This window comes from Cheilinus undulatus, linkage group 5, assembly GCF_018320785.1.
Source record: "Cheilinus undulatus linkage group 5, ASM1832078v1, whole genome shotgun sequence".
Taxonomy (NCBI): domain Eukaryota; kingdom Metazoa; phylum Chordata; class Actinopteri; order Labriformes; family Labridae; genus Cheilinus; species Cheilinus undulatus.
Window position 1 is genome coordinate 50,964,705 of NC_054869.1, and position 27,720 is coordinate 50,992,424.

Here is a 27,720-nt window from a genome sequence, read left to right on the forward strand (position 1 = left end):
CTTTACCTACTGAGTCTAAAAATGGCGATTTGGACATATTTTGTTGTTATGGCTGTAAAATAGTCAGGAAATGCCCTAAGTCTGAGAACTTTGGTCCCTTTTCCAAGGAGTACTTGAACTTGACTTTTCAACATCTGGTTAATGATTATTGCACATTATATGGAATTGTCAGCAGTTTCAAAGAAGAAAAATACAAAAACGGATTTGTTTTTCATGGCTCTTATGAAAAGAAAGTTTGTTATTGCTAATGAAGTTTTGATTTGATATTTGAAATGTGAACCTATACATGTTTGGAACAATCACCAGTCATTTTTGGAGTATAGGACTCTGGGTGTGTAAAACACAGTGCAAAAGATAACTATATACATAGCCGACAATTAGTGTAAATAAAGGTGGAAAAATGCATTCTCAACATTCTCAAGCAACGTATTGTTATTGCACATGACAGACACGCACAAATGCCACTATCTAACGCTATTTTTTGAAAACAAAACACCACTCTCGCTCACTCTCCTTTTACTCTCTTCCTTCACTCTCCCTTTCTCACTCGTCTTCTGCCAAAGCTGCCATGTTCACGGTGCTGTTCGACATTACCGTAATATATATACCACACATCATATATTGCCAGAAAGCACAGATTCTCAGCTCTCTGTCAGCGTTGGAATTTTTTGGATCGAGCAAACTTTCGAGGAGTTTCTGTGTTGAGAATCCATGTAGTGATCTTGCGATACTTCTGGTGTTTTGCTATGAATGCCCACGTCATATGGTTGTGAGTACTGTAATGAACCATATATGTGTGCATGCCCACAATTCTCAGCTTTCCAATGCCATTGGAATTTTTCTGATCTGACAAACTTTGACAGAGTTACGGTAATAATACTCCCGACATATAAAACACAGTGCTGGCTCAGAAGGTAAAGGGTTAAAATCAATCCTATACTTGGCCAGTAGCCAGTGGAGAGAAGCGAGAATGGGGGTGATGGTCATGTCTCTTGGAGTTTGTTTAGAGTCTGGCTGCTGAGTTTTGAATGAGTTGGAGACGAGAAATAGATTTTTTGGAGATTTCACAGTAAAGTGAGTTGCAGTCGAGACGTGAAGAAATGAAAGCATGGATAACTTTTTCAAGGTTTGGATAGGAGAGAATTTTTTTTTATTTTTGCAATGTTTCGGATCTGGAGAAAGCACAATTGAGTGACCTTGGTTATTTGGGTGTGAAAATTAAGCTCTGAGTCAAAGAATACACCCAAATTGCGAACGGTGGGTTTCAAATTTTCGGAGAGGTTGTTGAGTAAATGCATTTACTCAGCAAATGCATGCACTTCGGAGTAAATGCATTTTGATTAAACAATACTCTTTTTAATATGATTCTGCTTAAAGAAGCCATCTCTTTCCACTACTTGGCCTTTGCATTAAATCTGCAGAGCACCTCAGTACTCAGTCTCCTTATTTGCCAAATAGTTAAAAAAAAAAAAAAAAAGACTTGATGAGCAGAAATGAGATGGGGGAATACGCATTTTTCTGACGGATGAAAAGAAGACTGGTTTCATTCATCCACGCCTGCTCTCATTGGCTGTCTGCTGTGACCCCATTGGATCTGATGACACAGATAGTGGGGGAGTGGTGGGGGTTAGTGTGTTCATGGCTGATAAGGCAGACAGGGAGGCTGGATCTAAGATTCCGGCAGAAGCACTTACCGAGATACTCCAAGAGAGCACTCTGCCAGGGCTGAGCTGTATCACGCTCACGAAACCGCCAGAGTGATTTGGAGACGGAGTTGACATCTCTGACGGATACTGCCCCAAAAAACGATTTCTACAACCAAAACCAATTCCCACTTTGACACAGAGATAGGACAAAACAAATGTTGAGCACAAGCAGACAGCAGACAATTGTGTCTCAATTTAGTTTTCATTGCGTTTATCTTCAGCTTGCCATGACACCCATCAATATTCTTTATGGCTCTCCCCCCGTGCTGCCTCCATGTTGTGCTCTGGTTCTCGTTGGGTCCAGATGGAGAGGTTGGATGCTTCTCATTGTTCATGAGCTTTTTGACATGCTGGGTGCTTGTGACCTACTGTTTATTAGTCTAACCCCTGCGTGGTGTGAAAGCTTGGAAGCACATACATCTGCTGTTTTCTCTGGTAACCACACGGCCCATCATTCTACTTCCTCTCCTCAGCTTTCACACTGCATTGCAACCACTATAAAAATCTGACTTGAACCTGTCAGTGGCTGTGTCGTAATGCTACACAGAGGTATTGATGTCAATTTCAGGGACACGTCTAAACTTACCATGTAACTAACACCTTTCCTCTCAGGTAATCAGCTGTGAGATGTGAGCACGATCACCTTGAAACCTCAAGAGAGCTTTTGGTCCGCTTATTTTTCATGATGTCATTTTTTGTGAGCTTTGCAGCAGTCACAGTTCTGAAATTGATCTGTGGACCTGGGGTAGATAAGTTTGGAGTGGTGTTAGATAGCAAGATTTCATCAGGGTGAAATTCTACTGCAAAGACTAGACACACAGTAAATAATCATAATGTTCCAAATCAGGCCAGAGCCTCACACTTCAATCATAAATACCAATACTGACCAGGACTCTAACACCTAATTATTTTTAATAATGTTAAGCATGCCATAGTAAATTAGATTTAACCAAAGTTTAGATAAATAAATGAAAAAACAAGCTATTATTGTTATTTATTTTTATTATCATTTATTTTTATTGTTAATATTATTATTATTATTATTTCTTTTTTTATTATGATCATTTTTTATTGTTATTATTATTGTTGTTATTAATATTAATTTTTATTATTTGTATTATTATTATTATTATTATGAGTAGTATTAGTGGTGGTATAGTGAATCAAATGAATGCAAAAAATGCAAATAAATAATCGTGACTTTTAGATGTATTATTTAATATAGTGAGTGTGTTGCAGACAGCTAAATATGCTGCTTGCTTAAATTACAGGAGTGCATGTACAAAATGACTCACTAAAGTCAAATGCCCCAGAATGTTCACTTTTCAGGGGTTTTAATTTAGTTGCTTACTCTGTGAAACCTGACACACTGGATCGACTGTTTCATATTTCCATTGCATGGATATATATTTCACATTCATCTGGGAAAGCTACCACAGGAAGCGTTTGGGAAGGGCAGGACTTTTCAAGAAATTCTCAGAAGGTGATTGGATGAATGTTCTGTCTGACACATTCTGGATGGGCCAATCAAAGCAACAAGAGAAAATGAGATTGTATGCGCTTCTCCCTAGCTGATAGGCTAATGCTGCCATGTGGAGGTTCTCTGCAAATAAAATTAATGCTAAGGCCTAACAGGAAACATGCAAAAACATCTTCTCTGCCAAGACAAGCGCTCGGTGGGGCTCTATGCCCTTGTTTTAAAAACCAAATGTGGTCCAATTCAGATTAAACTGCTGTTTCCCTACAGTTGCATCCAAGCTTACTACTGCAGGAACAGCCATTAGACACACAAGGAAACCCCACCTGTAACAATTGTAATGTAACGACGAAGCAGACAGGCAGAAGTCCAAAAAACGTATTTTCCATCATGAAAAGCTTTCAGTGTGGCTCTTTGCTCTTATTTAAATTAAAAATTGTAATTCATTTCTGGCAAACTTGAACCGTGTCCCCATATAACTCACAAACATGTGCTGAAGCACGTTGGCAGAAGAGGGAAAACATCTTTTCCATCATGATAAGCTTATAAAGTTTATTTCATAAACATGGTCCAGTTCTGGTAAAAGGAAGCACAAAGAACAGCAGTGAGTTGTTTTCTTTTCAAAAATGACAACAGTCGTGTACTGACATGTCTAGTCGCCATGGACTCTCTGGAGCTTACTCCTCACACCTCGATAACAGCCACTTCACCTGTGTTGTTGCTCTGATTGACCCGTAAAGATGTGACAGACAGAATGTTCATCCAATCACCCTCCGAGTTTTTTTTTCAAAGACTCTGCTCTTTCCCAAACGCCGTCTATGAGTGGTTTACCAGATGTATGTGAGAAACCAGACTTGGACCATCTGGCGTGTCAGGTTATCTTGCCTTAGGACACATCGACATGTGACTGCAGGAGCTGGGGACTGAACCCACAACCTTTAGATTGAGGAATGACCAATTCTACCAACTGAGCCGACTGTCACCACAAATTATGTTTGTAATTCATAATTTGTACAGTCTTTAGCTAAGACTATTTTAATAGAAAACCTTAATTTTGAAAGGAAATAATCAACATTTGTAAGGCAACATTTGAATAACCAAAGAAAGATGAGCTAACTGCAAGTCAAAAGTGATCACAAGGATCACTTGCGACTTCTCCTCTAAGCTGTCAGCACGTTTTTAAACTGAAATAAAATATTCAGAGTAGAAGTGGCATCACAACCCAATCATGGCATGTGCTTACTGAGGATTCTCATTTTAGAACTTGGTAGGAACTATCATTATGTCTGTGCTCTCCCACGTTTTGAGACTGGTTAAGATTTGAAAATCATCCAGTGGAAATCCCAATTAGTAATCCAAAGCTCCAGTTTGTTTTTTCTTTGTCCCATTATAGTCCAAGTCCAAAATGCTGAGTGAACATACAAGAACCTCAGAAAGGTTTTTCAGGGACTGCATATTTCAGCACTTTACACAGGAGGTTTATTGGTTACTTCCATTCAAACAGGTTTTTTTTCTCTCCACTAGACATTGAAGTATGTTGGCTGTGGTACCCGGACATCTGTTTGTCCTTGTCTGTGATGAAAGCCTGAAGCGTGTTGCGTGTCCAAATTGGGAGTGCCTTCCATTCAAACACTTGTATGAGCCTAATGACCCCCGGCCCCGGTGGCGGCTCTTCATTGGCTTCCCCGTTTTTAACCATTTTCTCCAATTTAAATTGTCTGTCCCTCTCAAAAGGGCCCCCATCTTGTTCCAAGAACATTATGGCTCATGCATTCCAATGTGCAAGGTCACTAGTGGAGGCAAAGTGTCAGAGCAAAGAGTCTACCACATGTGCTCATCTATTGGATGCCTCCAATGGAGGGCTGGGCAATACAAAGGAATCCCGGATCCCACAGCTCCAACATTTCCACTGCTTTCCCGTAGCAGATTAGCATAGCAGGAACTTTAAAAACCATCTGGGATGCTTTAAAGGGGGTCTATGTTCTGTGGTGATGACTCAACTGAGAGGAACAGAGGGGAATACTGTGGCGACTGTTTGTAAGGGATTCATTCATTAGTGCAAATTCACAGCCTTATAAATAATTATTTTAGCACACCAGACAGTGAGAGAATGTCCTACTAGTTACTGACATATTCCTTAAATTGAGACTTGAATGTAATATTTAGAGCTCCCTTTCATAACTACATAGCCTTTTAAAAATAACTCAGTTAGGTTATACTCGTACAGACATTAAACTAAGCAGAAAATGATCAGCAAAACATGACTGGCATGGATTTTGTTGGTAGGCATGACTTAGCCTGCAGCCTGCACACATTAACCCTGAATTTTGCAAACTGGCAGATATATGCATTATGCCAGGAACCATGAAAAAGCTTTGCGGGTCCATACCACCAAATCAATTACTTTATGTAAAACATTTTATATAGTTAAAATAAAGAGGCAATTTTCAAAAGGTGTTCAAGGATTACCTCCATTAATCTCATCATTAATCTCAGCAACCCATATGTGGTATCTGGGATGAGCATGACCTTTCAAAAAACATCAAACACCATCCTGTCACATTCATTACTATTAGTCAGTCTAGTAGTAGGTTGTTGCTGCAGCAGAGTAAACTGCATAACACAATGCTTTGATTACTGTTGGCTTGCCTAAGCTGGACAGAAGAAAGCAGCAACATCTTTTCCACCAAGAAAACCCTTCAGTGCAGTCCTTTTTATCCTCTTTCAATTAAGAAATGTTGATCAGCTCTAGTGAAACTGCTGCTACCGCCAAGCGGCAACCTCCGGTCCTGAAAAATGAAGCCAATGTGGAAGTGCAAGAAATTGCAATACCGCGATTGCCACTCGAGGCTGGCTGCAGAAACACCGGAAGTCACATCTTGACGCATGTTCAACAGCCGATTTTTACACTAGAAATAAACTGGTTTACAGCCTGGTTCAAAAAACCAGACACGTCTCATTAGCTAGTGTCTTACTGTGCTCTCACTGTACAGGGGCTGAATTTTTTTGTTCCATGATCGTTTGGATTATATTTAGGAAAAACCTCACTTCATGCTGATTAGCGCATCTCATTTGATTGACAGATACCTTGACAGGCAGAGGCTATGTTTCTGTCAACCAGAATGCTAACTGGCTAGCTGTTAGGTTTATCCAAAGTTCGGGTGAGGCTGCAATTTCAATATGGAAGCCTCAGCAGATTGGCTTCAAGAGCTGTTTGAGTCTGCCTATTGTAAGCAGACGGCTGACGTCACACAGGGTTTGTCAAGTTCTTTCTATAGTCTATGGTTGTCACTTACCGTCATTAGCTGGGTTTCCATTACACTTGGAAATGCACAAAATCTAAATAGTGCAATTAAAAATTGGTAATGGAAACACCTGAATTTCGAAAAAACCCTAACATATTGCTAAAAAGTTTTTACGCTTTCATGAGGAGGTTTTTCAGGTGGTTTGATATAGAAATATATTGCAAAAGTGTAATGGAAACACTTTTTCCGCATTTACAAGTCACGGGGCGTGACGTGCGGTGTCACATCACCAGTCACTCCGAGACAACATGGTGTAGTATGTGTAGAGGCGAATCTTTTCTTAACATAATTCTTCTACCCTTATGCGTGGCTTTTGCCATACATACGGACTTTACCTCTGAACTTTCATCCGTTGCCTTCGTCTTTTGTTTAAAATTATCAAGGCAACCGCTGTAGATGTAACCAAAACCGTACCAACACGCAACAGGTTTTGAGCGTCAAGCTTCCCTGCAGCGGATTCATGCAAGATGAGATTTTATGAGAATTGCAAGGCCTATGCCCAAAACTCCCTTCAGTGGAAACGCATTCAAAGCGCAATTGTACTTAATCGAAATTTAAGAAATATTGCTTTTATTTTGCGAAAAACTGTAATGGAAACCCAGCTAGTGATATACGTTTTCAGTATAGCTACATCCCCATAGCTACCATCTGTTTCTCCTCAAATGATCCTGATTGGTCCAAACTGGGGACACAACACATTGAATCAAGCCAATCCATTGGCTTTGCAAGGATAAGAGAAAGTTAGTGTTACTCAGAAGAGTGGGAAATTCCTTTAAACTTCCCCAACACAGGTTTTAACATCTTTCCTTGTTCCCATATAACATTGTTGAGTCTGAAGGTCTACAGCTACAACTGTTGCATTAAGGTAGGGATAATTATTTAGCCCAGTGTCTCGAGACACTGAGACGGGGCCACCAGATGCCTTAAAAAAACTACAAATATTTTCAAAATCACACTGTTGTCACTTAACACCAATTGACTGTCAACCCCCTTTCATCACTTTTTAACACCAATTTTAGAACATTTTTTCCACTTTAAGCCCATTTTGCCATTTTAACCCTTTCTATCACCTTTTTCTGCCAGTTTCTGCCACTTCTAAACCAATTCTTTCCACTTTCTGCCTATATCGTTGCCTCTGTTGACCCATTATTGCCTCTATCAATCACTTTTTAAAAACTTTTTTTTTCCAATTTTAACTGCAGTTAACACATTTTTGCCAGTTTATATCAAATTTTCATCCCATTCCACCTAATTTCCACCATTTTTTGCACTTAAAAGCCATTTCGGCAATTTTTTAATCCCCTCTTACCACTTTTTATGCCTGTTTTTGTCACTTTAACCAAATACATTCTTTAGAAATCTAATTCCACCACCTTTTCCACCATATTTTGCCATTATTAACCAATCTGAGCATTTTTCAACTTATTTTAATTGTTTTCCACAAAATGTATTTTCATTTGAAGAAGGCCATTCACTGCACAAATGAATAAATAAAGACATTTGTTTCTTTGACAAGAGTGGTTATTATTCAGGTCAAATATAAAATATGGTTTTCACAGCTTAACTCCACAATGGACCATGGTTTTGCTAACCTCCATGGGCCCCCAGTTTGACTGCACCCAGAGACCTTCCCTTTATCCCCCCATTATGGGCAGCCTTGTCTGCACTATTCTTGAATGTTCATGGCTGTGTTCAACCACCTCCAGGTGAAATTAGGGTCCCCGGTCTCTGGTGCCTTTATAGTTACAACTCAAAATCTTTGAATTACTAAAAAATCATCTTCTCAATGTTTAAATTGCAATAAACCCTATTTTGATGGTTAATCCTGCAGTTATCTAGATAAAAAACAGCATCATAAGCTTATAATTCCAAACCAATTCACAGTCTTTACCCAGAAAGTTCCAGTATACTCCAAATTATTCTTCTTTGTTGTGTTTTGCTGCTCAGACTTGAACTGTTGTCTGGACAACACAACTCTGCCCCTCTGGTTTCTGATGGTACTGCAACACTTGGTATCCAGGAAACATATAGAAATATGAACTAAATGAAACTGAGAGACTCCATCTGTTATCTGCATGCATATCAAACATAGAGGATAAACAAGCCAAACAAGTATCTGCATAAACAGTAGGATTTATTCTGGAGTCCACAATTCTGTTTATATAACCAGACTTGATGCAGAGGTTCTCTAAGTTTAACACCCTCTTCTATCATTACACCCATTTTCAATGCCTCTATGTGTCTTTAGTTTCTGATATTCAAATTACTGAAAGACATCTGGAAAGTCAAAGTGAAACCATCTCATAAAAGCTTGAATACTGTAATATCAGGAGCCAGCAGGTTTATCACCAGAAACCAAGGCAGTAGCTACTGGGAGTTTTTGTATCGTCCTGAATTAAACATGACATCTAAAACATCTCTTCATCCCTCTGAATCTTGCTCAGTATGGTCATCTTGAATTAATGTTTGCTCTCAATCATCAGTGGAGGAGCTAAGTGGGGTTAAAGACAGTCACCCTCTCAGAGAGCTTTGTGGGACATCGAGCATTGAGGGGCAACAGCTGTCCAAACAAAGGCCCATTTCCCACTCATCGTTATGCCCAGTGTCACTGTCAGTGGCTAGTCATATGCGTAGCCAAAGCATCATGAAATATTTATAGACCAAGCCTTCACTGCCACCTACCATGGGACAACATGCCTGTCATGCAAAAGTGGCCATTATGTGATGCTTACTACTGTGTATGAGAGAAGAAGCTCATGTTGGAAATGTTCACGTCTGCAAGTCATGAAAATAAATCAAAATCAACAAAACTGTTCCCAGACAGTCTGCATGAGCATACAGTGATCGTAAATTCTTCTAAACACAGCCCACTCCCCTCATTACGTCCACATCTCCTCGTCATACACAATTACCATCCAGCAGACGCTGCCCTGGTATCCTGTGGGTCTCCTCCATCAAAGCCCACCCTATAGCTCCACACACCAACTTCTCTCTACATCTCTCCCTCCCTCTCAGATTTACATGTGGGTTCTGTTATCACAAGAACATGATTTTCCTCCAACAGCTTCAGGGGTATACAGTGTAATAAATCCTGCTTTGCTCTCCTAACTTACCTTCAAGAGCTTTCAGTGGAGGGTCCCACTGGGTCTCAAAGCAGGGTCTTGGAAAAGTAAGATTTGTTAGGGGAACCTAATGACAATTTCAAGCAGAAATGAGGGGAGAAAAGATAAACTTTTATTGATCCCACAGTGGGACAAGGTTCTGTACAGGACCTAAAGTAACAGTACAGTATGGTGCTCATTACAAATGCGTGGTTTAACCCAAAGCATCCTGAGCTGGCATCGATCTAAACCAGTGATAGTCAACGTCTGGCTCTTTTATATCGTAGTTAGGAATATTATTCCCTCAGAAATCCTCAGAAATTATCCGTTGCAAGTCACATTAATCAGTTTGAATCCAGAGTTGCTATTTTTTACCATTTTTATGCCACTTTTAATCAGTTTTTACCACTTTAAGCCCACTTTTGCCATTTCTTTTTGCCCATTTTTACTACTTCTATCCCATTTTTGCCACCAGTTTTTTGGCCTCTTATCCTGCTTTTTGCTATTTGCAATTTTTTCCCCTTTTTTTTTTTTTTTTGCCATTTTTTGCTCCTTTTTACTACTTCTATCCAATTTTTGCCACTAGTTTTTTTTTTGCCTCTTCTGTCCTGGTTTTTTGCTATTTAGAATATGTTACCCTTTTTGGACACTCTTTGCCCATTTAGGCCATTTTTTGCCATTAAATACCACGGTTTTCAGCATACCTGCCACTCTTTGCTGCTTTTTGACCATTTTTCTCACATTTTTGCCTATTTAAGTCACCTTTACGATCGTTTTTATGCCATGGTTTGCTGTTATTGGCAATTTTTTTCCCCTTTTTCTCGCCACTTTTTGCCCATTTTTACAACTTCTAGCCCATTTTTGCTACCAGTTTTTTGCCTCTTATCCTGCTTTTTGCTATTTTCAATTTTTTACTTTTTTTTGCCACTTTTTGCCCATTTAGGCTGTGTTTTGCCATTAAATGCCACTGTTTTAGCATTCTTGCAACTCTTTGCTGCTTTTTGACCATTTTTCTCACATTTTTGCCCATTTAAGTCACCTTTACACTCATTTTTATCACCATTATTTGCTGTTTTTTGGCAATTTTTTTGCCACCTGTAACTTCTCACTCTATTTTGCCACTTTTTTTCTCCCTGTTTTTCCACTTTTCACCCACTTTTAGCCATGTTATGCCTATTTTGCTAATTTTTTCCACTGTTTGACCATTATTTACCACCTTAAACTATTTTTATTGCCACTTTAATCAGTTTTTTCCACTTTTCACCACCTACATTATGGCTTTTACAAAGGCATTTTTCAATAATTAGGCTGTTTGGTTGAACAGGGTTGAGTAACGCTGCTCTAAACCTTCTGCTTCTGTAAGATACAGTGCCTGTTAACATCATTTTCTATAAGAGCAGACAGCCTCCTCTACTTTAGAAAGGTTATTTCACAACCAGTAATTTGAAACGCTGCTCCACCTACATGAAAGGTTAGAGTGACGGCAGTTAATAAATCTCAAAGTTTCCATCGTTTTTCGATTCTAAGCTGTCTCTGGATAGGTGGATGTGATGTTTTGGATAAAATCCTAATGGATCTGGATTTGGGGATGCTTGCTGATGCCACAGGAAAGTTTTTGTGGGAATATTATGACTAGGAGAGAACAGTAGAGCTTCCAACAGTAGGTTTAGTGACTCTATTTGTTTACCACCCATTCAAGTCATTAAGGACAAAGTTGTCCATTTCCAAAAAAAAAAATAAATATATATATATATATATATATATATATATATATATATATATATATATATATATACACACACACACACATTAATATTTTTTCTGCTTTTTTTGGTCAAATCTTTTGATAAACTTCAGTTCGAATCAAAACAATCGATTATTGACTTATTTTCATGATTTTAACCCTTTAAATGCCAGTTTGATTACAGGATGGTCATATTTTTTCTAAAATAACCACACACAACAGTAATTATTTTCCTGATAACTAATGTTGGTGGGGGGGTTTAAATCAGTCCTGGGTATGTCAAAGATTAGCCAAAATATTGACTTTGATGCATTATTAGTTTGTGTGTAGCATCTGATTTGATTTACCCTTTCAAGTCACTTGTGGCCGAAAAAGTCCCATTGACTCCCATTCAAACCACATTTTTTGATCTTTAAGTAATCAAAGTGGCATTTAAAGGGTTAAAATCCTCTAAATGATTGAATGTTTGGTAGTTTTGAGCACAGCTGAAGTTGTTTAAGAGATTTACGCAAAAAAAAGGAGAAAAAATATGAATCTGTTAAGTTTTTATAGCAGTTTTTTGGAAGTGGACATTTTTTGTCCCCAATGGCTTTAAAGGGTAGTAAATTTGTTTCAGTGATCACCTGACCAATTAGAGCAATTGAAATTTGAATTGTTGCGAAATTTAGACCATATGCACTAACACAGCCAAAATGGTGAGCAGAGAACAAGGAAAAATTTGCCCAAAAGGACAAAAAAATGTCCCTAGTGATGTCTAAAGGTTAAAAATAATCTTGTTTGTGAGTGAAAGATTAAAATGCATGATTACCGGTGCCCTCCTTGGGTTTCGCTGGTGAACTTTACAACCACTAATTGAATATAAAGTGGCAGTCTGCTAACTCAGTGGTATCCTCTTTTTTTAAATTGTGCTGCTAAAATGCTTTATTAGGCTGCTTTTCAGCTGGCTTATTAAAACTATATTATTCTGAGGAAAAACAATCAAAAATGTTTGACAGATAATGTGATAAATCAGCCATTGGCAACACTCCTATCTGCCATATGTGCTCTTAACATCATAATGAGCGAATATCAGCTTCTCTGCATGTTCCTCTCTTTGTGTAGCCTCTGTGGAGGACACAAGGACGGACAGACTGACCCAAAGAAAGGAGACTGGGGAGGACATGGAGATGAAGAGTCTGTGAGCATGTGTATGTGTCAGCGAGGCGGCTAGTTTTACAGGCAGCAGTGTGTAGGCTGGAGAGGAACCAACCAGCAGCATCTAATGCAGAGCAGCTGTCTGTCTCCTGGGTTACACAAGCCCTACTGTCTGCTGGCAACCATAAAGTGTACAGCTGGACCTACTCCGACAAGCACTACACACATATGCACACACTCCTCCTCTGCTATCCCATCAGATGAAAACTCAGCAGCTCTAATGCAACGAGAATAATTCAGCAGCTCATCACGGACCTCCATCCCTGCACACACCACTCTTTTTTTTTTAACCTGCTCTATTAAACAGAAATTTGCCAGCAAGAGGGAAAACTTCACAGTAAAACATAATTGGCATCCAGGTGTGTGCAGTAAAGATTCTCTTACGCTTGTAAACATGAGGATGAATTAAACCGGCTGCTTTGATGAATGGAAATGATTGTTTTATAGCATCGCCTACATTCTTCACCGAAGGTGAGAAAACAGCATCCTGCTCAGTCACAAATAAGCCAGGAAACACTCAATATCACAATCAATAAATAGGTACAATAAATAGGTTTGCTTCTATAAATGTGAACTCTTACATAGGAGTTTTAGGAAATAGTACAAGAATGCACACCTTTGCTGCATCCTGCATTTCTTAAGATGTTACTCGAAACAAAATCTACAAAAAGTTTGAATATCCATTCATTTCAGAGGAAAAGAAGCTGAGAAAATGTGCTAAAATAAGTTGTTGAGCCCTTCATTCAATTGTCTCTATTATCTTAATTGCATAAAGCAATCATCTCATTCATTCTGCTTCCATTCACACACTACATGCAGGTAAAGAAAGTGACTTACCGCTAACACAACGCTCACAGCCTTTCCACTGATTCAAAAAAAGAAGCAGGAGCAGAGTCGAGGGGAGCCTCGTCAGCCAGCCCTGACAAATGTTCTCACCGGTCTGTATCTCTCAGAGCGCTGACAGCTCTGTCATCTTCCCTCTCCTCTCTGTTCTCTTAGAGTGTTTACTCGAGTCTACCTAGAGAGCCGGCTGATGTTGTGCAGCCAGTGAGGAGAGAGAAGAGGAGGAGGAGGAGGAGGAGAGGGTGAGAATGACGGGAGGTAGAGAGACGAAGAGCAGCAGAGAGAGAGAGAGGAGAGGAGAGGGGGAGAGTGAGTGAAAGAGAGAATTCCCTTTCTCTTAAACAGTAGACCCTCTGCGGTCAGACTCCACTCCCACCTACTGCTCTCTTAAATGCCCCCCCACCCATTCACCCTCTCCACAGCATTGTAACTGAAAGCAAAGGAGCTGAAACGGGACGCCTCAAGGCTGGAGAGAAAGGGAGAGGGTGACTGAGAGAAAGAGAGTAGGAAGGGAAAATGGGGAGGAGGGGGTTGATGGAGGGGGGTTGTTGTACCATTAGCAGCAAATTGCAGCAGGCGAGCCAATGGAAAGTAAGATATGAATGAGCGGCGTCTGCATTAACATAGCATTTAAGAACTTAAAAGCAAGTCATTAAAGACAAACTCTGTGTTACTTGTGTGACTGATGAGATTACAGATCTGTGTAAACACTGGACAAGTGTTCTTCCCCTCTCTGAAAACTGATGTTAAAATCAAAGGCTTGAAATTTTCACTGTTGTTTTTGCATAAAAACTAAATCACAATGCAATGATACAACAGACTTTTCCAAAGCTTTGCTTGGCAAAGAGGCTAACATCTAAAGGTCCGGTCTAGCCAGCGTACACAGTCAGTGTACGTTTTGGCAGATCCATTTCCTGGTTGAAACCAGACTGAAAAAACCGTGAGAAACTCTCGTCATTCCGTTTTTCCATTCTTGAACGAAAATGAAAAAATGGAAAACAAGCCTTTTTCCATTTTGCTCTGCTCCTACACTGCATCCTGCTCTCTCTAACCCAGGGGTTCTCAACCTTTTCAGCCCACGACCCCCCAAATAAAGGTGACACAGACCGGGGACCCCCACTGTACCTGAAGGCGGCTGAACACAATCATGCATGTTCAAGAATGGTGGTTAAAATACATTAAAAAAAGGATAAAATTGGTTAATAATGGCAAGAAATGGTGGAAAAGATGGTGAAATTAGATTTTAAAAGTAGCAGAAATGGGTTTGAAATGACAAAAATTAGTTAAAAGTGGCAAAAAAACAACCACATAAATGGCAAAATTGGTAATTAAGTGGTAAAAGGGGATTCAAAAGTGACTGAAATGGTGTTAAAGAGGCAAAAATAGGTGGAAATTTGGTGAAATGGGATGAAAACTGATATAAACGGGCATAACAAGGCTTAGCTGATGCAGAAAAAGTCAGAAACCGGCAAAAATGGACATACCAGATTATGAAATGTGGCTTAAAAAGTGGTAAAAGGGGTTAATAGTGGCAATAATGGATCAACAGAGCCAACAATAGGCAGAGAGTTGCAAGATTTGGTTTAGAGGTGGCAAAAACATGCAGAAAAAAAGTGGTGGATTTTAGAATGGGTGTTAAGTTGCGAAAATCAGTTAAAATTGATCAAACTGGTGGGAAAAAGTGATGAAAACGTGTTAAAATTTGGCAAAAGTGGTGTAAGTGGCAACAGTGTAATTTAAAAAATGTTTTTTTTAAGGCATCTGGAGACCCCGTCAAAGTGTCTCGCAACTCCAAATGGGGTCCCGACCCCAATGTTGAGAACCCCTGCTCTAATCTACAGGAAGCTTTTGATATTGTACAGGAAACTTTATGTAAGTTAAAATTGGTTCTGAATCCTTACAAAATGAAAATCAGGATATTTCAAACTCAAAGATGAAGCCGCTGAACCGTCCCTCTGTCACCACATCTCAGGGTGGTGTGACTGAGTCTGTGTCTTCTTATAAATATCTTGGATTAGGATCGTTCCAAGAGGGTCTGGCTGCAGCCCTCGAGCAAACCTCTACGCTTGGGCGTTCGGCTGGAGACCTCTACGGTGGGGCAAAACCTCTTCGCTGGGGCGTGACATACATTGCCCAAGCCTACGCTGGGGTGTGCAGCATGTTAGCTGTTGTTAGCATGACCTAGCTGTTGTTAGCATGACTACAGCGCTGTGCTTATGACACATTAGCATAGCTATATTTGGGCGTGCAGCAGCACACCCCGACTTCACCCCAGCGTACGGGTCTACGCCGGACCGTGCAGTAGCAGATGCCGACCCATACGTAGAGGTTTGCCCGAGGGCTGCAGCCAGATGCCTCTCGGTCGTTCTGATTCCGATACCAGTATCGGAAATACGTCCGATACTGCTTAAAATGCAGGTAATAGTATCAGCGAGTACACGAGTTCATGCACCAATCCGATACCGTTTGGTTTAACTTCATAGTTTGCTTCGTTTAGCCATGCTAACGGTTAGCGCTATAAACGGGAAATCCATTCTTCTTCCCTGCCACTGTATGAACAAACATTTTTAGTGCAGCAAAGAAGAACCAAAGGACCCCCAACAGCAGCAACGAATGGAGGCTGTTTTTACAACGCCTTCCAAACTGACTCTGTCGTACAAGACAAGAAGCGACACAGTCAGCCAATAGCAGGCTGTTCCATAATCACTGCTGCACAAAATAGCAGAAAGGAGAGACAGTTCAATGCACTTGATGATTTATACAGCTGTAAACATTAAGTACATATCTGTATACAATTGTAAATATATGAGTTGTAAGTTTTATGTTGTATTTCAAAATGTGCAATAAAGTTTGCATTAAAAAAAGAGAGATAGAGAGAGCCTGTGATGCAGCCTCCTGTATTAATAATCAACAGGAAAACAACTTTAGGCTCACAGAGATGCTGTACATTATGATTCTATTAGTTGAGCCATGTTCTGAGTCAGATACAGGTCTAAAATAATTTGCTAGTCTGAACAGTCAGTTCAGAAAGTCCAGTCTGGTACCGGGTCAGTTCTCGGTATTGGCCGATACCCAACTCCTTGGTATCAGAATCATATCGGGAAGGAAAATATGGTATCAGAACATCCCTATCTTGGATTATTGATTGATTATTCTCTGTCTTTTAAACTTCATTTTGAGCAACTTGTAAATAAGTTAAAGCTATGATGCGGCTTCTACGTCAGAAATAAATCGTATTTTTCTTTTTCTGCAAAGAAAAGGCTTGTTGCTGCCACTTTTCTGCCTCTGATTGATCCCGGTGATGTTCTGAACAAGCATGCATCTTCTCGATGCCTTAAATCTTTAGATACTGTGTACCATGGGGCACTGAGGTTTATAAGAAGTCCTTAACTCATAGCAGTCTGTATAATCGAGTTGGTTGGCCTTCATTGTCCACTTGCAGGTTAATTCATTGGTATATCCTTATCTATACAGCGTTATTAAATCTGCTGCCATTTAAAAGTTCCAGTTCTTGAAGCTCCAGTCTTCGCTCTCTGTGCCCAGAGTCATCTTGAGATGGCTAAAGAGTTTCTGCTCTTGCAGCCTAGAATCTTCTGCAGGAAAATGCCTGTTTTGGGGGGCTTGTTTATTTTTTAAATAGTTTCAACAGTAGATTGAAGGCATTTGTGAAAGATGCATCAGGATGTAGGTGTTTTGATTGATGACTTTCTGATCTGTGATTGGTTGATCTGTGCTTTCCAGTGTTTTTATGCTTCATGTGTGTAACTCTGTGAGTGTGCTGCTGTTGCTTGTCTTGGCCAGGACACTCTTGTTAATGAGATTTGTAATCTCAGTGAGGCTTTCCTGGTTAAATAAATCTAAATAATAAATAAATATTTACACCTCAGTGCTCAGCACAATGAGAGTGCATGTCTTTTTTATTATAAGGGCTCACAATGGCTTGGCATGCTACAGTATTTCTAGTCATATTTGCAGATCTGTGTGCAGCACTGGTTACCAAAATATTCTTGTCTGAACACAGATGTTATTTTAAATATAATTCCAACTCTGAGTGGGTTGTTTCCATGTAGACCTGGCCTCAGAGGCTGTTTGCAGTTGTTGTGTTATCAGCTATTTGTTTTTGGACTACCATTTTTAAGACTTGGTCCAAATTCTTCATTTTTATTGCAAATTTCAGTGACCTAAAGCAGTGGTTCTCCACCATTTCAGCCCGCGACCCCCAAAATAAAGGCGCCAGAGACCGGGGACCCCCACTGTACCTGGAGATGGTTGAACACAGCCAGGAACATTCAAGAAAAGAATAGACAAGGCTACCCATAAGGGGGAGACAAGGGGGAGGTCTCTGGGACCCAGCCAATCTGGGGGTCCATGGAGGTCAGCAAAAGCATGGTCCATTGTGAAGTTAAGCTGTGAAAACCGTATTTAACATTTGACCTGAATAATAACCACTCTTATCAAAGAAACAAATATCTTTATTCATTTGTGCAGTGAATGGCCTTCTTTAAATGAAAATACATTTTGTTAAAAATATGATTAAAATTGGTTAAACATTGCTAAAATTGGTAAATAATGGCAAAAAATGGTGGAAAAGGTGGTGAGATTGGATTTCTAAAGAATATATTTGGGTTAAAGTGGTAAAAACAAAAAGTGGTAAGATGTGATTAAAAAGTGGCTGAAATGGCTTTTAAGTGCAAAAAAAATTAGTGGAAATTAGGTTCAATGGGATGAAAATTTGATATAAACTGTCAAAAATGGGTTAACTGTGATTAAAATGAGCATAAAGGTTTGTAAAAAGTGATTGATAGTGGCAATAATGGGTCAACAGAGGCAGCAATCGGAAGAAAGTGACAAGAATTGGTTTCGAAGTCGCAGAAACAAGCAGAAAAAGAGATGGAAGAAGTTTAAAATGGACAAAAATGGGTTTTAAGTGGCAAAAAAATTCTAAAATTTGCAAAATTGGTGTAAAAAAGTGATGAACAAGGGATGACATTTGGTCAAATTGGTGTAAAGTGGAAACAGTGTAATTCAAAAAATATTCTTAGTTCTTTTAAGGCATCTGGTGACCCCCTCTCCCAAGGTTGAGAACCACCTGCCTAAAGAATCACATCTATGTTTGAGGCACCTTGTTGTATTGTACCAGATCCTCTCCTTGGAAAAGACATCATCATTCTCTTATCTCGTCTGATGGAAACGCTAATGGAGGTCTTTCTGTAACAGCTTCATCCGTTTAACTGTTCTGCAACGACCACCAAGCAGAGTGATGGCACACTGGATCACACAGTTTTTTTAGAACCTCCCCATGACTTGAGATTGCTGCAGGAAGCAAAAGAACGCTGGTTGTAATTACCAGCCATTGTGCGCTAAAGAATACGATGTAAACAGTCAGGACGGCCTCAAATAAACACACAAACAAAGAGCTCAGGAGCCTCCTGTTCCATATGGCTCACATCGACCCTGAGTTCTGCAGGGAGAAAACCACAGACTTCAAAGGCCAGAGGAATTCTCATCAAAAGATCCTCCATGAGAGGCAGCCAGAAGGATGGTGTGACACTCATTAAGTCAGAATATGACCCCACACACTGATCATATGAGGTTTGCTGGTGGTGAAGATGGCCGAGAATGAAAAAGACTCCTACAAACACGACTATTTTCTTATTGATGTATGAGAACCTGAGCCAACATAGGAAGGTGCTGATGGTATGTGGGGACGTAAATTATTAATTTTGAAGGAAATAGTCTTCAAACCTTGAATCTCCTACGTTAATAAAGATTTGTGTGTAAATGAAGGTCCATCTGAACACTCAATGTTTTTACAAGCACAGTGAAGCCATGCTGTGGTTAAAGCACCAGATTAGGATATTGAACTGCTCTACTGTCCTTCTTCCAACATAAAAACACCAGAGGAAAATTGGGTATTGATGAAGGGATGTCAGACTTCTCCAGGATAGATGGCAATATGCCCCTTTCACCAGGCTACTACAGACCAGTGTTTTTCCAACCATCAGGGTCTTTGTCAATATTTGCAATGTTGAAAAAAAACAAGATCTTTGGCGCCCCCTGGGGGGATCCCAGAACCCAGGTTGGAAACTAATGCTAAAGGCCGTTGTTACTCAACCAAAAAGCCAAATTGTTAAATATTCCCACAATCTAAGGCTACGTTCACACTGCAGTTAAAAGTGACCTGAATTTGTTTTTTTTTTGCTCACATGTGACTCATATCTGATTTTTTTCTGACAGTGTGAACAGTGCAAGTCACATTGAATCTGACCTTTTTGAACCAGATTCAGGCCACTTTTGTATGTGGTTCTGAATCAGATCCGTATCTGATCTTTAGAAGGTGACAGCAGTGTGAACAGGCAAACAAAAAAATCTGATCTGAGAAAAGATCAGAATTGAGCATTAAGGCCTGCAGTGTGAACATAAAGTGAAGGAAAAAGTGGTGAAAAAAATGAGAGGGATCTGGATGCATTGAACGACCTCCACTTCACACTGGAAGTCGGACGAGTCCCACATTATTTCTTCTTGTAATACCGGAAGTCACTTAAACTGAATGTCTTCTTTGTTGTGTTCATCGTGCATCGCCACCATGTTAATATAGGCAAGTTCGTCACATAAGGAAATACAAGTAGACAAAAAATATGTGACTTTTCAGACTAACAAGCACAGCAATTACATTATATTAATTTTACTAAATCGATGTATGATCCAAATTCAAGCATCACTTTGCATAATATGCGACGGGATATTGGCTGGCTGGACGCTGGCATCACCGCCATGTTGCCAGAGGCAAGTCCACTACGTCCTTCAATACAGTAGACAAGGATTGTGCACACTGTCGAAATAAAAAGCTCAAACAACAAGATTACATGGATTTTAATGAATCATTTCATAAATGATCCATATTAAGATAATAACTGATAGTGAAACATAAGTATATATAAATTAGTCGTAAATCATTTTTCGTGCACAGTCCAATTTGGCGGAAGTGGTTGAAAATAATGGGTTAAAGTGGCAGTAAAAATAAGTTAAAGCTAGCAAAAAGTGGAAAAAATGGGCGAGAAGATAATGAGTTACAGGTGGCAAAAATTGTCAAAAAGCTGCAAAAATGGCAAAAATGAGTGAAAAGAAACTAAAATGGGTGAAAAGCAGCAAAGAGTTGCAAAAATGGGGACAAAGTGGCATTTAATGGTAAAGGGAGGCTTAAAGGGGCGAAAGGTGGCAAAAATGCATGGAGAAAAAACTGCAAACTGCAAAAAGCAGAATAAAAGTGCAAAACACTTGAGTAAAAGGGAAAAAAGTGGCAAAAATTGGTGGAAAGTGGCAAAAAGAAGTGGCAATAAAAGGGAAAAGAGGGGCAAAATTGCAAATAAGGGCAATGGAAATTTACAGAAAAAAATCAATTAGGTTTGGCAATAGAAGCTTACTGTTTAAGTGTGGGAAACAAACTGATTAATGTGACTTGCAATGGAAAATTTCTGAGATTAAAGTTTCTCCCTTTTTGAGGTTTTCTGGGGATAAATATTTCAGACACAAAAAGACACAAAAGAGCCACATGTGGCTCTGGAGCCATGCATTGAGTATCACTGCTAAAGCCGCCTGGTTGACTGTGAAGCTAGCAAGCGGCTAACCATCTGAATGGTGAAATGGTAGCTTCTACATGCTGTATGCTTTTCCTGTGGAACTAATATGAAGGTTATCCCCTAGCATGGTGATATAAGAGGGCAGATAGAAAGACTTCTGCCATGTTTACTATTTATGTTTGGCCTCTGGAGGCTTCAGAGCATGTCCAGAATGCCTAGTTTAGTTTGAGTTAATCATTCTCCAGTCGCAGTATCTCAGCGTGTTAGTTTAACTTTGAGAAACTCAGTACGATTTCAGTCACGCCAACATGTTTGCATACATTCTGAAGGTCCATCTTTAGTTGGACTTACACAATAATTCAACTTTTTTTTAACTGCATGTACATGGACTGTGTGTGTGCTGAGGGTTCTTAAAAAAAAGGAGCTCAGCAGAGCAAATGATCCTCAGCTTGTCGCTGACAGCCGGTAGCTAGTCGGGCAGAAAAGATCCTCTTTAATCCCATATACAGCACAATGGCACATATGTAGCACGGCTATCTGGTGATAAAAAGCAAATTCAATGACTTGAGGGGCCTTAAATTCATTTTCATCCGCGCTCCCTGGGGAGAGGGAGGAAATCTATACAGTCGGGGGGCATAGATCTTTTTAATGACTTCTGGCTGTAATGATATCATTTAGATGAGATGATGGGTTGAAAGCTTGGCTATGTATAGCACCTGTTTTAAATGACTGTAAATGCAGATTCCCTGCATCTCTCCATCTGTTCCTCTTCTCACCTTCCTGTCACACTCTTCCTCTCCCTCTCTCTTTTTTCTCTTTACTTCCTTCACAGCCTCGCCAGGTTTTGCAGAGAATTGCTGTGGGAGTTCTCCACCTCCCTGTTTGTAAAGGCGTACCTGTTCACCGACTTTCAGAGCAAGTGAACTGAGCAGGTTTGATTTCCCAGATGACATCCCATACGTGCATCCTCGCCTGTCATCCAATTTCTGCCGCTCAGGAACCAGACGTCTGCTTGAGGGAGCCCATTTTATTTCCATTAGAGCAACAACAATGTTCACTTTTATCGACCGTCATTTCACATATGCACAGACGGAGAAATTCAACAATAATATGCCAAGCAAAAAGAGAGAACTGCTCTCACTCGCACTGACTGGTACCATGCTGATGTTGCATAAGGCTGGAAAAATCACCAGGGACTGCAAATGACCCGGCTATTTTGAAAATGTGGTTTCAACAGAACATCCTACTTGCCATTTAATTCATGTGCAGCAATGGGTAATAGTATTAATCATGATGGAAAACACAGCAGCTTATTTGTAGTACTGATACTCACAGTGTACGTCAGTGGCACCACCACAGGTCCGTCTGTATTCTCATGAAGCACCCTGTGCATAGTGGAAACCTGTCTTTAAGGTTCAAATCTGCACATACACTATACCTGGTAACTGGGCGAGTGAGAGAGAGAGAGAGAGAGAAAGAAAAAAGCTAGCGCACTGATGCCATCCATACAGCACCGAACCTCATATTAATCAAACACAGTCAGCTGAATAATGGGAGCATTGTACTGTAGGATTATATACCATCAAAGCTAGTGGCCAAGAAGTGTCACACAAATGCATGTTCAAAAAGCTTTGCAGTACCAGGAGAAAGCTCCATGCATGATCAGAAAAGATGGATGCAAATAGCTACAACACAAACATAAACATGCACAGCATGAATGCATGTTTGAAGCACTTTGCAGACAGAAACACAAATAGCTTCACGACGGAAATAGTTGTTCCATTTACCTCAGAAGTCAGATGTTGGAGCTAGAGATGACGTCACAATCAAGTTGAACATGTTCCAGTTACTACAAGTTGGTAACTGGAGGTTAACCTGACACGCCAGATGGATGTGTTTCACACATCCATCTGGGAAAGCTTCAATAGGAAATGTCTGAGAAAAGGCAGAGGCATTGAAAAAAACTCAGAGTGTGATTGGATGAACATTCTGTCTGTCACATCTCTACAGGCCACTCAGAGCAACAAAACACAGGGCGTAGCAACTATTGTGCTGCGCATGCACAGGAATAACATGAAACATGGCGACTGTAGACATGTAAGTACTCGACTTTTGTCGTTTTTGAAAAGAAAACAACTCACTGCTGTTCTTTGTTCTTCTTTAAATGAAGAAATGTCATCAAGATCTGATAAAACTGGCGCTTTAGCAGCATCCACGCTAATCTCTTCCATCATAATTGCACCGGCCTCTTGTTGCTGCTCGTTTACATCACGAATCCGCCTCGCCTGAAAGTACTGCACCTGGACGCTGATTGTTCCCGGCACTTTCTAACCGGGCCCACATGGTTCAGATGGGAGGTTAACAAGATGGATTTGCCAGTGAAAAACAAGGAAATGGGCGTATCCATCTGCTTTGCAAGGTTAACTGGAGGTACTGAAGTAGCTCTGAAGTAACTCAAAATTTCCACGCTCCAAGGTTAACTAGAACGTAGCATAAATCTGGTGAAAATGTTTCTGACAGACGATTGTTGTGGACAGTCTCCAAACATTATGTAAGGTTTATATCAGGTATCATAAATGTCTTTCACAAGTCTTTATGTTGTTATTTAAAGCCACTGACAAGTCTGGAATTACTTTAAATATCTGAAAATGAGATGTTTATCTAGATCAGTGGTTCTCAACCTTGGGGTCAGGACCCCCTTGGGGGTTGCAAGACACCAAGAGGGGGTCTCCAGATGCTCTAAAAAAAATTATGAATATTTTTAAATTACACTGTTTCCCCTTTGCACTGGTTATTTTTCAGGTTAAATATAAAATATGGATATCACAGCTTAACTTTACAATGGACCACAATTTTGCTGACCTCCATGGGCCCCCAGTTTGGCTGGGTCCCAGAGACCTCCCCCTTGTCTCCCCCTTATGGGTAGCCTTGTCTGCACATGACTATTCTTAGGCCCCGTCCATATGGAGATGAATTCAAGTGTATACGCAAAAGTTTTTTGTCATATTTGCATTTCATCCACACGGAAATGGCGATTTGGGTGACTGTAAATGATACTTTTTGAATATGGGTCCCAGAGGGCATATATCTGTAAACGACTACCGTTTCATCCGTTTCATAGCCGTGTGGACGGCTACCCGCATCTTTCAAAACAATAATAGCGGACTACACGGTTATGTTCCTGCTGCAGAAGCTACCGAGCTTGTTTTGGCTTTTACAGAAAAATCTGATGCTCCTTTACCATCACCGCGAAATGCACACACCATATGTTCTTAAATCCAATGCGGAGAACAACCAGAAGGGCAATTAGAAGAAAGTTTGTGTCAGTTTTCTGTGATGTTCTTCTCTTTTGGTGCATTTCCGTGGCAGCAACACAGCGCCACATACAGGCTTGGCATATGCACTACTGTGTTTTCAGTCGTTTCCAGTGGTTTCCTGAAACGATCCCATCTTTACGGAAAGCTTTTTCGAAACGAAATGGCAATATATCGTTTCCGTCTCCATGTGGACAGGGCCTAAATTGTGCGTGGCTGTGTGTTCAACCACCTTCAGGGGCAGTGGGGGTCCCCAGTCTCTGGCACCTTTATTTTCGGGATCATGGGCTGAAAAGGTTGAGAACCACTGATCTAGATTATGCAAGTGTAGCAATTTGTTGTTTTAGGAAGTGCTTCTTTTGATTATCACATGAATTACGTCAAAGAATAGCAGATCAGTGCTGGTCTCGACTAGTCTTTCGTGGCAGATGGATACGCCTGTTTCCGTGTTTCTCACTGGCAAATCCATCTTGCAAAGCTCCCGTCTAAAAACTACTAAAACTAAAGAAATGAGCATAGTGATATGATTAACTTGATTAATTTTTTTTAACAATTAACAGCACTAGTTTTAATATGGACAAAGACAGTTTTTTAGAATGGATGTATGTGCACACAGTGTTGAAAATGGTCTTTAAAAAATACCTGACCAGGCAAAGTTCAACACCCCTTTTAGCTCCTCAGCTGTAATAAAGTCGATGTCAACAATTAAAAACAGGATTAGCCGTTGTTTTCATAGGATGTAAGTGCTTGCAGGATTATGGTTGGCTGCAGAAAAACTTAATCTAGAGGCAGCATGAGGAAAAGTGAGGCAAAGGTTGCCTGGAGCACTTATAATAAGGTCTTCTTGCCACTGCATAATTGGTGGCGTCTAACTTGAAGGAATGGGAAGGGACTTGGTGGGAAGAGAGACAACTACTGTCAATGACAGGGAGACCTAATTATACTATGGAGCCCCTGCAGCCATGAAGGATGTCAAAGCGGGCAGCAATAAGGAAGCCGATGGGGAAGACACACCACTCGCCATGGGTGTGTGAGAGCTCGCAGGTGACCTGGAAAGACCTGTTTACCTCATTAAAAATAAATCACAAGGTAATAAGGGCTCTGCTCCAGTCCCCCTCCCCACCCTCCCAAAGTCTGTCCTTCATCCATTATGCAGTAGTGAGGTGGGACAGTGTGGGTGAAGTCCTTAGGGAGGGTCACTTGGGCAGAAACACGCTCCACCTTCTCCCTCAATATCTGAAGCCCCTGCCTCTGTAATTAAATAATAATAGAATAACATATTGATAAGAAGTGTAATGCAGGCGATGCACACTGAGCTGGAGAGTCCAAGTTGAAGCAGCCATGGGTAAAAAGCCTGTGGCCAGGATAAGTTAAACAAGAGAGAAATGGCCTATTAGAAGTCATCCATAATTCATAAGTCAGGGAAAAGATGAGCCCCACAATAGCTTTCATGAGACCAGAGGCACAGAGAAGCCGAGCGTTTGGGGTCTGCTTTCCAGCATGTTTGAATAGAAATATGCCAACATTTGTAAAAGAGATTGTCTCATCTAAGATGTGCTGTTTGGAGGTCACAGACAGATCTGAAGGTCACTCCTTAAATTAAAATTATGCATCTTTTTGAAATGGTGTGTTTATTTCTCTGTGAAGGTAAGATGAGAAGATAAATATTAAACCCTGAGTGTACAGAGCTGGTGTCAGATGTATCATACTGAATTAAGGGAGAGGGCTCGGCTAACCTGACTGTCTTCTAAAGCAGTGGTTCTCAAATGGTGTGGCGAGGCACACTAGTGTGCCTTGAGGCAAGTCTAGTTGTGCCGTGGGAATTTGTACAACCATACGTTATTACTTCAACTTTATTGCAAGTACTGAAAAACCCCGAGAATGGGCCCTCCCCAATTGTGATTTCAGTGCACAAATGTTGGATTGGTAGCATTGGTGCTAGCATCCTGGCTAACAGTTACCTCATTAAGAGCTGAAAATCATGGCAAGCTATTAATAGGTGGAAATTTGTGTTAAAATCATCAATTCATGCAACTTTTAACCAAGTTGACAATTTTTTCTACCCATTTTTACCACTTTTTTGACACTTCAAGTGATCAATCTGCTGCTTTGTAGCATTTTGACCACTTCTTATTACTACTTTTGACCCATTTTTACCTCATTTTTTGAACTTTTGGCCACATTTAACTCATTTTAGTACCCTTTAGCCCATTTTTTGCTATTGTTTGGACATTTTTTTGCCCCTTTATAATCCCTTTTAAAAACTTTTAAACCACTTTTATTTCCACTTTAAGTCATTTTTGCCACTTTTCTGCCATTTGTAACCTATTTTGCCACCTTTTGGACACTTTCAACCCATTTTTGACACATTTTTCCAGTTTTCACCCACTGTAGCCTTTGTTTGGTCACCTTCTTTACCCAAATTTGCCCTTTTTTATAACCTTTTTACAACATTTTTGAGACATAACATTTTTTGCCACTTTTAACCTGTTTTTGCCCCCCCCCCCCCCCTTTTGCCAATTTCTGCCCATTTTTACTCTGTTTTGCCACTTATTGCCCAATTTTTCCACGTTTTTTCATCACTTTTAACTTATTTTTGCCACTTTCCAGGCACCTGTTGCCAACTCCATGATTCCTCAGTTGGCTGGGAACTGTGCCCTGGTATGATTTTGAAGCCAAGCCTCTTGTGTTAAACTGCCAGGAAAAGTTTGAATAACTGTCAAAAACTTTTTAAAAAGATTAAGGGAGGGGCTAACGTTCTCTAGAAATTGACATCAAGATTTGACGTCATCTTGCTGATAACCTACTTTAGAAATGTAAGGCTTGGGTTAAATTATTTTAAATAAATCATGTTCTACATCAAACTTTGATAGGATTCTCATGGTTTTAGCCGAGGTCTTAAAATACAGTCAGTTAACATTTGCTGGTGAATTGACTAGGCCATCTACCTGTACTACTTGCCTTGTCTCTGCGTGAAATCACCAGGACAGAATGGAGATATTGATGGAAGTATGGTCATCTTCTCTACAGTAGGTGGTGACGTGGCCCCAGTTAGCTAATCAGTCCTACTTTAACTGTGCTAACATGTTAACAACCAGATCATTGGCTGTTTATCAGCCTAGTGAATTTTGTACAAGCTAAACACTTTACTTTTGGCACAAATATGATGCATGATATCACTCTTGCATATAGTAATATCAGAAGGCTAACATTGATGCTAGATCTGTAAGCATGCCTAAGATTCAGCCAAAATCTCAGGACACGTTAACCTTGCAAAGCAGATAGATTCGCCTGTTTCCATGTTTCTCACTGGTGAATCCATCTTGGAATTCTCCCATATGAACAGTTTGGGCCCACTTGAAATTTTTGGTGAAACTGAACAAAACAGCAGCTGAATCTTTTGGAACATTACCTGAGGGGGAACACTGCCCGTCACGTGCACGCGTGTTTGAATGG

General features: G+C 40.2%; 1 protein-coding gene across 3 annotated transcripts in view; it reads right to left on the reverse strand.

Annotated features, from left to right (window-relative positions):
• The window catches only part of tnc (tenascin C), a 91,067-nt gene extending 77,580 nt beyond the window's left edge, over positions 1-13,487 (reverse strand). For all 3 annotated transcript variants that reach the window (XM_041786607.1, XM_041786606.1, XM_041786605.1), the window contains exon 1: positions 13,365-13,487. The gene's annotated coding sequence lies outside the window, so the exon portion shown is untranslated. The remainder of the gene's footprint in view (positions 1-13,364) is intronic.
• Between the last annotated feature and the right edge of the window lie 14,233 nt (positions 13,488-27,720).